The 13,481-nt window shown below is 44.1% G+C and overlaps 1 long non-coding RNA gene across 1 annotated transcript in view; it reads right to left on the reverse strand.

The window, feature by feature from the left end:
• Positions 1-13,481, reverse strand: part of LOC146766001 (uncharacterized) — a 54,364-nt gene that overhangs the window by 22,276 nt on the left and 18,607 nt on the right. The window contains exon 2 of the long non-coding RNA XR_014958659.1: positions 13,170-13,432. This is a non-coding gene — a long non-coding RNA (uncharacterized LOC146766001). The remainder of the gene's footprint in view (positions 1-13,169; positions 13,433-13,481) is intronic.

A 13,481-nucleotide genomic window follows, 5' to 3' on the forward strand; every position in this document is an offset into this window, starting at 1 on the left:
GCCACAGAGCAGCTGTCAAGTAGTGAAGTGTCTCGGATGTAGGAGCCAGGCTTTAAACCACTGAAAAAGCTGGGATTTGGAACACAGGCTCGTAGTAGTGGGCTTTTAATAGGGCCTGAATGTATACACAGAAGGATAGTTCTTATGTTTACTGAACACTTAATCCTGTCACCTGGGGAAGGCAGGTGTTGCAAACTCTATTAAGAAAAGCCAGAAGGAGGATTTTCACCTTGTTTTTTCTGTACTTCAAGCTTGTGCAAAGCTAATCCTTGGTCTCTGCTGAGGCTGGACACAGAGCTGAAGGGATGGTACAGTTTTGACAGCAAGGCCAGGCCCTGGTGTGAGATCTGAGAGGCACCTCACCAAAGCTACCAAACATGTCAGGCAGTAGGACATTATAAATAGAGGAATCATGCTGGCTACAGCAGGTTTCCAGCTGTGCAAACAGACTCCTAGAAGCTTGTACTACAAATCCTAAACCAGTTGGAGAAATACAGCAAAGAACTGTTATCCCAGCAGTTCATCAGGTCCCTTTGCCCAACACTTTGTGTCCTCCTACTGCAGGGAGCATTGACATGGGACGGTACAGCCCAGCATCTCAGTGTCTGGGTAAAAGGGACTTGGGGATCTTGGTCTTCTCCCCCAGATTTAAAGAAGTTATGTATTACATAAGATACTGTGGCCTTAAATCATAGCCAGCTGGTGACTCAGACTAATTTTTGCTAGCTGCCAGAATATGACCAGACATAAATTTTCTGTGCAGGACAAATAGGGTTACAAAAACTTTGGTCTGTAAAGGAAGTGAAAAGAGAGAGGCTGTGGAAGGAGTTGACTGCAGAGGCAGAAAAGGTGAAGAAAAGCTGGAATTTCCAGACACTCCAAGGGTAGGAGATCAGCTGGAAAAGATGGTGCAAAAGGGACTCTTGAAAGTTTGTGAGAGCAAGTGTCAGGTGAGAGAAAATCAAAAAAAGTAAAGGGAAAAAGAAGTGGAGGAGGAGGAGCAGCACCAGAACTACCTCATAGTGGGAGCATGTAACACCTTAAGACAGGTGCCTCAAACCTCAAACAAGCATCAAGACTGTGAGCCTCTGAAAACTCTGCCCCTACCCTGTCGTAAACGAGACCGGTTCTGGACCAAGGCTGGAAAATACCACCTCAGGGCAATAAATCTCCCATTGATAGGGTCTGGCAAACACAGGCCTCGAGAAAGGTTGAAGTCAGCTCTGAAGTCTATAATGACTCACTGAGGATTGAAGGAATTAGAAGGAAAGGTGACACTCAATATAACAGCAGCATTAATAAGTAATCGTTGCCTGCAAACGTCTGGGCAGTTATAAAACATTGGCAAGACAAACCTTAATCTTACAAGTTTGGCTCAACTACATACAGCAAAATGTTCTTTATCAAGTAACCCTGGGGAAAGTCCTTCCAAGGATCCATGCTGATAGAGGATCACAGGTATCTGTAACACCTCAGCACACACCTCCATAAAACCCTGTCACCCAGTGAAGTCAGGACCTTCCCAGGCTCTCCCTTGGAGTCTTTCCGGAGATGTTTTGTCAGTTCTCCCCCACTCGCACGTTTGGTCCCATAAGGGAAAATTATTTCTGGACAATTCCTGCATTTTGCACTATGTTTAAACAAACCAAGGTGCTGGGAAGTAACACACAGCATTGGTGTAATCTGAGAAAGGAGCTTTTTGGTCATTAGAAACGCAGCTAAAACAAACAATAAATACAGTGCAATGACATTTATGGTGAAAGCCACCAGAGCTTTGGAGATTTCCCCGCCTGGTGCTGTAAAGGCCTACCCAGCACCAAAGGCATTTAAAGCTAAATTAAAATCCTCATTAGCTGCTCTTGCGTGTATTTGCATTGATGAGGTCCCTGGTGGATGTGGTTTTATGGGCATGGAGGTAAACCTGTGTGGCATAACTACAGAGAGAGCTTTCAGCTGCACTGATGTAACCTGTGTGTGATATGCCAGTGATTGAGATATTCCATCACGAGCCAAGCTCATACAAGTGCTCCACACCACAGAAGCAAAATAAACAACAAAAAAAAAACCCACACAATTGTCATTCCACTATCTGATTGAGAGAGGAAGATGGACGTTTAAATACAAGCGAGGATGTTTATCCTTACACCCAATGCATGACGACCTCAACATTTATGTTTACAGTGAAAAGACTGCCCAGGACATTTTGTCCAGCTCCAAAATGACAAAGATACAACCTGTTTGGATGAAGAACAAGTGAGCGCAGTCACTTGACCTCCTCAGAGTTTCTCACACCATATGTTTTTGAGCATCAGCAGGATTTGGTATCTACCTTTAATGCTATCACATGATAGCAATAGGTAACAAAAAATCCTCAACAAGACAGAGTTGGCATATGAAACAGAGCCAACCAGCTACAATTAAAAGAAAATGGAAGTTCAAGAGGAGCTCCTGGAGCACCTTTCCAACCAAAGAGCTATACATGTGAGTTGAGACGAAAGGAGAAAAACACTGAGAGACATTGCAGGAACTATGGGAAAATGAGCCTTTTGGGGACTCCTAGATGTATGGTTTGATACAAAACCCAAGATAGCTGTTTAACTGGGGGGAGTCTAATTTCATAGGAGAAAAGTACTGTATCTTACACATACATCTTCATTACCATGATGAAATAACCCTCTCAACATCCTGGCCAGGTACTGGAGATGAAACTCCCTCAAGGAGGAATATCCACTTGAGGTTGTGCTACTTTGTGCAGCAAAGACACTGACTCAAACTACAACAAGCAACTTGCAAGAGAAGCTGATGTTGAATACAATTCAGAATATTTACATTCTCATTATCCTTCTCCAGCTCTTGGAATACAGCGCTCTGCCCTCTGGCTAAATAGTTTTTGCACATTTTTCTATCTCTTGCCAGTTTCCATCCCAAAGGTGGCTGCCTCTGTGCACAGGGCAAGCACCTGTGTGCGTTCATGTTTTACATCCATGCTGCTTTATACTGCCCTAAATGGACTCATGGTTTGCAAAATGGGCTCCATAAATCATTAATTAATGATAATACAAACATAAATAATGTAGGAGACAGAAGGGCAAGAGTCACCTCTCCATCTTCAACACCGCTGTGGATGCTTGGATAAGCACTGTACCCACAAGAGCCATCCCTGCCAAGAGCACCATTACTCTAGAAATGCTGAAGAATCACAAAAGATTGCAGTGTATACCCTGGGAAATGAAAGGATTTAATCAATAGTATGCTAATGCAGATTTTAACCCTTGAAATCTTGCTTTCCAGTACAGTGAAAGCAAGGTATTATCATTTCACAATTCCTGTTCCCTCAGAAGTGGTTCCTTCTGGCTCATGGAATTACAAGATACTGCTGCTGCTGATCCTGCTGTTACAAACTGAACTGCAACCTGTGAGCTATTCACAAGTTCACAAAGGGAGTTTTCCAGCCTTATCTTTATTAACTGTGAATTTATCTCCCTTCCCAGATACAATGTTGAGAGAGAAGGTGAGCTGGAAGGGGTCATTCCTGCCGTACAAGGATCAAATGCCATAAACGGCCTGGAGTGTGACTGTGTTCACTTGTGCCCTTTTAATTGCCCCCGTTAAAGCTCACATTAAACACGCAATCTCTGTGACCAAAGGTAACAGGGAGTTTGGCCATAAGCAAGCAGTCACTCGATAAGACAACAGCATTTCAAAACACCATAAATTAATTCCCTGGGCTAATTTCCCTAAGAGCAATGAAGATAATAAATCTCATTGTTGGCGTTAAGGGTGACTGGAGAATCTGCTTCATGTGCCTGCCAACATGCTACCGGAGCAGTGCCACGGATCTGCAGCTCCCCGGCTTCTCCCAGGCAGGGAGAGAACAGCAGACACGTAAAAACATGCTGCTGCCTGTGCTGCAGGGGCAGGTCACTTGCCAGGGACAGAGGGTGGAACAGGAAAAGGAATGTTCCACCAAATGAAGTCAAGCTGGAACATTTCACATGGCAGATGGCAAGAGATGCCCAAAGAATAGTGGTGGCTGAAAATAATTTTTGAAGCACAGGACATAAATTTAAATTAACATGGATTAACGAGTCAGGAGGAACAGGTCAGAGAGGAAATTTAGAGACACAGCCTGTCCTTGATCAGTGTCTGGAACTCCCCTTGAAGTTTAACAGAAGACCCTTTGCCTATCAAAATTACAAGAGGTCCATCCATGTAGCCACACTCACTCACACTCACCACCTCCTTTCCACAAGTGTAAAATATCTCCAAGGTGTCCCTTCCTTCCAGTACAAGTCTGCACTCACGGACAGACAAGGTGAAGCAAGGGTGGCTATTGCAACTTGGCAATTTGTTATAGAATTGTGGAATATCCTGAGTTGGGAGGGACACACAAGAATCATCCAGTCCAACCCCTAGCCCTGCAAACAGACATCCAACAATCATACCCTGTCCCTGAGAGCTTGTCCAAATATTCCTGAAGCTCTGGCAGACTTGGAGCCATAAGCATTCCCTGGGGAGCTTGGTCAGTGCCCAAATGCTTCTTCTTCTGGGGTTATGCTGAATCCATTTTTTTTCCCCACAGTAGTTCAGCAAAACTCAAAATGCTTTGCCCAATAAATACAAGAGGTGCTACATAAGTTCCCAGTGTGAAAAATCTATACCCACCAAGTTAAAGGCTAGTTCTAATCTCCTTTCTAACACCTTAGATTAAAACTAATTTAGTTCTAAAAAGCCCTTATGTTGGCAGGATGGGAGCAGCCTGCCAAGTCCTCCTTCTGAGTTACCCCAGTCCATGTTTTGGAGAAAAAAAGCCTCTCTGTTTATCCCAACATCATCTTGGCTATATCAGCCTTTGCTCAGACCTCTCTCTGAATAGTAGTTTCCTACTGCTGGAGTTATTCAGAAATCCACTGGAGTCTCCTCAGAACTGGAGGGCTGGTAGGAGGGACAGAGGCACAAAAGGAAAACACAATTTGCAGGCACAACTTGAACTTTTCTTTCACAGATAGGTCTCCAAATGCCTGAAGACTGATATTCTACTTCCTAAACCTCCAGAAATCATATTGAAAAAGCTGGGAAGTGACAAGCCTGCATGGCCCAGGACATGCACAAGTAGAGCTCTGCTGCTTCCAATTGTATCAGCAATGACTTTTGATTTTAAAATTCGGGGTTTTTTTTTTACTTACATTATTAACATCATCATTTAGGGCTAAACAACCCTGGGTTTCTGGCATGCATCTGGAAGGTCAGCTGTGTGTTAAAGAATAAATAAAGGAACCCAAAACAAAAAAATATATATATTCCATTTATATACACACATACATAATACATACACACATTTTGAGGAATGTATTTCCCAAACCTTATAGCATAAATATATATTTATTAGACATACAACGGTATGTATATATCAAAATGCACTGAAGATTGAGAAATAATTTAGAAAATTGACCAGTTTCCTTACAATTTAGCTTATATGGTACAACGTAGTATATTTTAAATACCATGGAAAATGGCCAATTTTCCAATATTTATATATTTTTGTTATATCATTATAAATATTTTACAAAGGAAACATATGGCAAATTTTGAATTCTTTCCAGATGAATGATGTCCAGACCCTCTGATATATGAATGACCTCCAGAGCCTCCTGCATTTTCCCTGCTTTGAATGCTTTGCTTCTGGTTTGGAGTCTGCCATTGAAACTTTGTCAATTAGAATGAAATGTTGGGTCTCTAAAATGAAAAAGCTGTAGGAATGACAAGTGAGTGGTTCAGAGGGGCATTTATGCAACCCATTCATTCAGTCCAGCCCAAGATACAGTAGTAATTACTCTCAGCCAGGCAGGGGACTCTATTCCAAACCAATGTGCCCATCCAACGCCTGTTTGAACAGGGAAGTACAGGACCCCCAAAACACTCAGTTCCTCTTCTTCCATGCAAACAAGCAGCAAGGAAAAAAAGGGAATTGTACTGTTGCCTCACTTGGAAAGACCAGAACACAGCCCAGAGGAGCTGTGAAGTAGAGCTGATCATCCACAAGCTCAGGGAATGACCTGTGCAGGTCCAGCAGGGCCAAGTGCTGTTCCAGAGGCACAGGGACACTGGGAATACAGAGGGTGGGGCAGCACCAGGGACAGAGGTCATAGGAAAATGGCTATCTGAACCCAGACACAACAGAACAACTATTCCACAAAACCTCACATGCTACAGGTACAATGGAGTGCAAAGTCGCCATCCAGAAGAAGAGATGCACTTTCTTGGGGAGAGAGGTGCCAAAATAACACACTTCACAAAAGCTACACAGTATGTTCAACTGGGGAGTGGGAAACCCCAAACTGAAAGCACAAAGATTTTACTCCATGCTTTTAAAATTGCTTTTCAATAGAGACAACTATTTCTGAAGGAAGGAGATACCTTCTAGAAAAATGTTCATTTTGAATGAGATTAATTTTTCTTTGAGGGTGATTTTGATAGAATTCTATTGTTTGTAAATGAGTCTGGTACTTTCAATACCCAAATGGCAGGCCCTGACTGCAGTCTGCAATATCCAGGTAACAACATTAACTCACGAACAGGGACATAAATGAAGGCAGGATTTTGTTCTTAATTATACTCCCACCTCTTTGCCATCTTCACCTGACAATTCCCTATAAAGAAAGAGAGTATATATGCACAAAAGACAGGGGAAAAGATGCTCCAAAGTGATCTCTCTGTTGACATACACACACAAACACTGACAACTGCACTGGCTGGGTTTTTCACATCACCTCTGTTTGATGAGCTTTTGAATCCTTTACCTTCCTACAGACCTGGATCCAGGTTTGCCCAACACTGGGAGAAACAAGAATCTGGCCAAAATCATGTCAGCCAGAGTCAACACGACAAGGTGTGAATCAAGTAGTGGATGTGACAGAAGGTCAGCAATTTAAAGATATTGAGGAACTAAGGTAGGAAAATAGGCCTGAAAAAGGAATTGTGTCATTTTGGAGTTTCCACGAAGACTAAGACGCCAACGAGACAGGAGGAGCCACACACTTGGCCCCAGTAGTTTCTCCTGAGCACAGGAAGGAAGGATGTATTTGAAGATGTAAACCAGTGTCAGACAATAGACAGGCGAGTCCAGCACTGGAACCTCACCAAGGTCACCCGCAGGGCATCAGTGCAATAGAATGTTAATTATATCCACGTGCAGGATGAACAACACAGAGATGCCAATCTCCCTCACAGAGATAGGTTTTCCCTGATACAGGCAGAACCAGGCATCTAATTACAGAAGTTCACAGGATTCATATCTGTTTCCCTCCACATCTTTTGTTTAGAATTTTTACTCATCTAAATGGCAACTACAATGAAACTGTTTCATAACAAGAGTAGAGTTCCAAACGATGTTCTGAGTCTTCCACAAGCCCACAGTGAGGTGTAAAGGACAGCAATGGAAACAGAGGAACAACAATGGGAGATTTGTTGAAGATCATAGTAGAGATAGATCTGGACAGCCTGTTCCCCACATTCATCCCAGATTAAATACCTCAGTGGGATTGTAGCTGTGCACTGGTACTGCATTGATGATAGATCTACCCCTATCAGGTTTGGGTGGCAGAAGGTAGCATTGCACATGTCATAGAAATATCTTCATCTATGAAGTCCTTGAGAACTGATTCAAAAGAAAGGAAATTTTAAATATATGATAAGGATGTCAAAACACAAGTTATCATGTCCTGGCTCCGCTGAAAAAGACCGAACACACACAAACCAAGAGATGTGGAGAACAAACCCTGGCACAGAGAAGCTGTGGCTTCTCCATCCCTGGAAGTGCTCAAAGCCAGGCTGGACATGGCTTGGAGCAAGCTGGGGTGCTGGAAGGTGTCTCTGCCATGGCAGGGGGCTGGTATGGGATGAGCTTTAAGGTCAGGAGCTGTGGTCAGAGATCACAAGCCATGTTGTGTTCTCTCACTGCAAGTAGCACCTGTGTCTCTGTTTTCATTAATTCTGTAGCTTTCAATATTTTTCTATACCCAAACAGCTGCACAGGAGCATCTGGACAAATAGAAATCTCCCTTGTGAATACTGTATTTCCAGATTTCTTTCAGATATAAAATAATAGAATGGTCAGCCCCATCCTGTAATGTTGAACAGCAATTACCTTTCAGTACTATTTAAGTCTTACACGCATTGTAACTCTCCAATTCTTTCCAAAGGGTCAGTTTGATTTCCTGAAATGCCTCAGTATCACAGGCCAGCTTCACCAACTGCTCAAGAAATTAGGCAAGTTTCAATGTTTTTGTTGTTTTCCCAGGGAGGTATTTTCACTGACCAAGCAGCCCCTCCACCCCACTCCCACCCACTCCACCCCAAACCCTTTGGGATCCTGGGAATCCGACTGTAAATGACACTACCAGCTGAGATGTAATGGGTGTTGGAGCAGCAGCTGTTTCCTGTCCAGCAGGAACCTGAAGGTACAGGAATGTGGGAAGACTCCAGTGAGCCTCCTTAAGCAGCCAGAGCGGGCTGGGAACTAGAGAAGAGATAAGGGATGCCCTTTCCTCCTCCACCCACTGCAGCAGATAAGCATCATATGCCTCAGACATCTTGTCCACTGATCTGGGTTTTTCTCCCGTGTCTCAGTATCTGTGACTCTACCTTCCTTCCTCTGTGGAACGGAACGGGCCAGCCCGCCCGCGCTGATAACGGGGCCGGAGCCTGCCCAGGGATGCAGCGGGGCTCTAAAGGCTCTGCAGCCAGGAGACACCTGGCTCTTCCGGGGAAGGGACGCGGATGAGGCACCAGGCCTCCACAGAGAGCAAACCCCTGTGTTTGAGGAGACAGGTGTGCTCCAGCAGACGGAGTCACAGCCTATTTGCTCAGGCAACATCCACACGCCTGGCTCCAAAAGCAATTCATTTATAGTTTGTTTGGACACCAACACAATCACGAAATTGCAACACCTTGCTCTGCAAACTGCAGTGAAGTGCAATGGCCCTGATCAGGGGAGTGACACACAAACAGCAAAGGAACTGAGAGGCAAAAACTGGGGTTTAAGAGCAGTGTACAGGGGGAGAGACACCAGTGCTGTGAGGAGTGTGCTGGGACAGCACAGGAACAGGCCATGGGGCAAACAAGAAAACACCACATTAAGAGGATCCAAGAGGTACTAGAAAAGACTGATCATAGATTCCAGCTCTCCTGTCTCTGGAAGCAAGGCACTAAATAACTGACTGCTCTGCCTCACAAGCTTGCAGGCTTCAGGCCAAGATAATGACAGTAACACAGGCTGCATGTCATTCCAGAGCATCCCACTGTGCTGAGATAGAAGGCAGCAGCCAGTTAGGCAGTAGGGGAATTTAGGGCCAGGAGAAACACAAGATAAAGAAGGAAAATCCCTAGAAAATAGATCTGTGGAATTTAGATCCTGTGACAAACAGAAATAACCTTTCCACCCAGTGACCTCCCCTTGCAACCTCCCTGAGTAATACAATTCCAAAATTAGCACAGCTAAAACAATCCTGAATTTATCTATTTGACGATTCAGAGGATCAGAAAGCCTGAGCCTTTTACACTCTTTCAGGTTTTCTTGTTGCTCATCTAAGTGTTTGTCAAGGAGATTGTGCAAAGAAAGAATTCTGAGTCCTGGCTTATTGTTGGCCCTGCTGCAGGAGCCAGAAGATAAGAGCAGGCAGGACTGGTTCCAAGGAAAAAAAAACCTCTCAGTTCTGGCACTGAAGTTTTTTTTTTGGGGTGAAGAATTGCTTGAAACTAAGGAATGATGCATTGATTTGAAAGAATAAAAACAAAACAATACTCACACAAAAGCAAAAACCAATCAGATCAAGCAACATTATAAGGTTTTCCTTTGGAAAATGGGAGAACATAAATTTTAAATCATCTTTCCACATTATCCCTTGCTATAAGCCTTCCCAGAAGAGAAGGAATATGGTATTTCAGCTCAAGCCTTGATCTACTTTATCTTCAAAGTTTCATTATTACTGCAAAATTCCAGCAATCCTCCAGACCTTGCTGCCTCCTTACTAAGCCTTGGCCTGCTTAAACATCCCTTGCCTGAACTGACTGCCCACTTCAAGACTGCTTCCTCATCTGTACTTCACCTGACATAAAACTGGAAGAGCTGAGATACTGGTAAAGAGGTGGGGCCCAAGGGCTTTCAATTTCAGTTTTGTGCAGCTAGCTTGGAAGATAGTAAAAGACAGTAAAGAATAACCCTTATCTGATCAGGTTTTTCCATGTGCTGTAGAAGCTCATGCTGAGCTCTTCTCTGATGATAAAGCAAATTATTCTGCCCTGCACATGCACAAGTGTGCCACTGAACACACAATGCCCAGCCCCTGCATTGAACTGAGACCCACAGGCAGCACCTGAACCCTTCCATGGTAGGAACAGCCTGCACCCACCATTAATTCAAAAATGTATTTTAATTCCCACAGAGGGGGTCACTTGCTCTTGCCTATCCATTTGCAGTGATATCCTGAGAATGAGGACTGGCAGCAGTCTGGAGGACAGTGGTATTTGCTGTGTCTGCTGCCCCCAGCCCTCCCAGACAGCCTCACACATCCTCCTCTCCTTTGGGGCTCTGATTGACAGACTCCTGAATTATGAAAAGGTAGAAAGAGCCTCGGTGAAGCTCAGAGGTATTTTTATCACAGTTTGTGGCCCCCTACCCCCATCATTTATATCAGAATAAGAATGCTTTTACACAGGGAAAAAAAAAAAAAAAGAAAATCTATAGAGTCCTCAAAGGAACAGTTTTTCTACTCCTCTCAGCAGCCTGTCCTCAGTCTGGTTCCCTTTTCAATGGGCTGCTGGCTCCTAGCTGTCTGCTGATAGGAAGGATTAGCTACAGAAATGGCACAGAGAAAGAGTCAAATTTGAGGGGAGCACAGCCCTGCAGCCCATAGGGCCATCTGTGTGCACTCAGCCACAGTTTGTTAAAAGAACAAACTGCAGGTGCTGCAATATTTCCTTTCCTTCTGGATGGGCCATCCCTGTAAAAAGCAGGAGTCAATCAAGTATGCTCAAAAATGCTGAGAAAGGTTACAATTAAACAGGAAAATTTAAAGTTACTAATGTAGCCATGCTTTCTCCCTTTCCCATCATTTTTTGGTTTAGGGACTAATAATTTAACATTGTTCTTTACAAACATGGACAGATACTCTAATCTGTTTTCACACTGAATGCTGAGAGGCAGTTTCCAAACCCAAATGCCAGACTTCACAATCTCAGTGAGTCATTATTCCTGAAGTGTTGAGCATTCCTCCTCTCTGCCTTCCACAGGAACCTTGGGAATCTCAGAAGCCAGGTTTCCTTCTCTGAGATGCACGAACATAATTTAGGAGGTTACATTTTCAGCACCAACCTTTCCAATGAGACCCTGCACAAGGCTTTGGAAGAGCTCTTTCCCAAATGCAGGCAGGAGCTGCGAGCCCTGGGAACCAACCCTGCTGCACCAATGGCTCTCTCCATTACACCCCAACAGCCAACACTGCTGCAGCTGCTCCCCTCCACACCACACAGAATGAGATCTTTTCATGTGCCAGAATTGTTTTGGGGACAAACTTTCCAAAAAGGCACTATGTACCTAATTCCTGTTCAATAACATGAGACCTAAAGAGTTTCAACCTTTGAAATTGTCCCTTGGCTCCAGCAGGACAGTGGTTGTATATACACAGTGCACTTTTATATTTATTTCCCAGCAGTGTAAAAGATCGTCTTCTCACCCTTTTTAAGTACATGAGCACAAGTAGGCCAAGGCCTGCCTTCCTGTTTTAAGAAGTGAAAGCGCTGGGGCAGACTGCCAGAGAACTTAATATAGTCTCAGATCTAAATTTAACAACAATAACATGGCTCCAGTCTGACCCTACAAAGAAAAGTTTGGAGAGACAAAAAAAAAAAAAAAAAAAAAAAAAAAAAAAAAAAAAAAGGTAATTCTTCACAAATTAAGAAAACAATAAAGGTCCCTTTCAAGTGTCAAGGAATATTCTTAGCCAGCCTGCAACACCTAAATCAAGAGAGAGGTTGTTAAAATGGCATAATACCAGGAAATTCGCCTACAGGGTCTACTTCCTCCTTGGAGACTCCAGCCTGGAGTGCCGGAGTCAGTGTGCTCGCCGTGGGGGAGGTGGGAGGGAGGGAGCTGACTAAAGCGACTCTATAAAAAAAGCCCAGGCTGGGTATCAACACCACCGTCCCTAGATCTAAGATGATACAAGCAGCCTTCCTGGCCCGAGATTCCGAGTCACATCAATAGGCTCTTTAATCCTTTCCCACCCAACATTTCCTGACAGCGACCGCAGAAGTCAACAAGTTCAAGCCCAGCACAGAAATTAGCACTCGCACACAATACAGCCGGGTGATAACGCGCCTGTATTTATAGCTCAGAGCCAGCCCCCTCGGAGCAGTCATTAAAGATCCTGGTGGGAAGAAAACACAACTAGAAGAAAGTTATTCAAGTAAGTTAAAGATACACCTGAACCCTCCCTTCCTCTCCCACCCCTCTCTGAGGTCATAACATCACAATATAGTCTCCTAAGCAAGGACGTTCCTCCGGGACACTCTGATAGGGAAAGTGTGAACAACAAAAGCCCATTGTTAGCAGGGAACGGTGGTGCCACTTAGACCCTCGTTAAGCTCCCCAGGGGCTGTGGTTTGCGTTATGCAGGCTTAAAAATAAAAGGCACTAGGACAAGGGACAAACAAATAATGAAGTCATTTCCATTTACCTAGACCAGCATGGGGGTTGCCAAGCAGGGTAACCGGTTATTGCTGGGTGTTAGCAGCATCTCCGCCCTGGGACTCCCACTCCTCTACTCCACGCTTCTCCCAGCAAATTTGTCACGCTGAGTGCAACTCCATCCCACAATTAGATATGGACGACTCCCACAGACCACTAGCACATTTTACAAACCCCGTGTATCGGGAGAATCTTCTTTGTACAACATCTACTCATCATCCAAAGAACAGGAAGATGCCTTTTAAAAGAGCTGCAAGGATTTCAGTGTGCATTACTCTTGAGTTCAAGGAAGATTTTTGAAGGAATATCTCAGCTGCATGGCACAGTTAATTAGCTCATCCTCAGATTACTACCCCTGAGCCTTAAGTTTGAACAGTTACATCACCTAATAACATTCCAGCTACTGAATCTAAAATTTGCTCACCTGACAAACACATACTCTGGGCACTGCTGAGCTGCTCCTCTAAATTCTTTCCAGTCACCCACAGGAGAATTTTCCATCACACTCAAAGAGGAAGGGCTCAGATGGAGTCCCCTTGAGTCAAGATTACAGGGGAGGTGTTAGTAGCTTGGAGGTGCATTAACCAAACACCAGCAGCTCCTTCTGGATTCAATCCTTTGGATAACATCTCTGTGTGGAGTCCTCCTGTGTGAGTGGAGCTTGTGCTTCTCTGTGATGCACAAGAGCTGTTCCAAGAATCCAAACAGCCTGTTGGAGAGTTCTCCCAAAAGGGTA

The sequence above is a fragment of the Lonchura striata genome, chromosome 15 (assembly GCF_050655825.1).
Source record: "Lonchura striata isolate lonStrDom1 chromosome 15, ASM5065582v1, whole genome shotgun sequence".
Taxonomy (NCBI): Eukaryota; Metazoa; Chordata; class Aves; order Passeriformes; family Estrildidae; genus Lonchura; species Lonchura striata.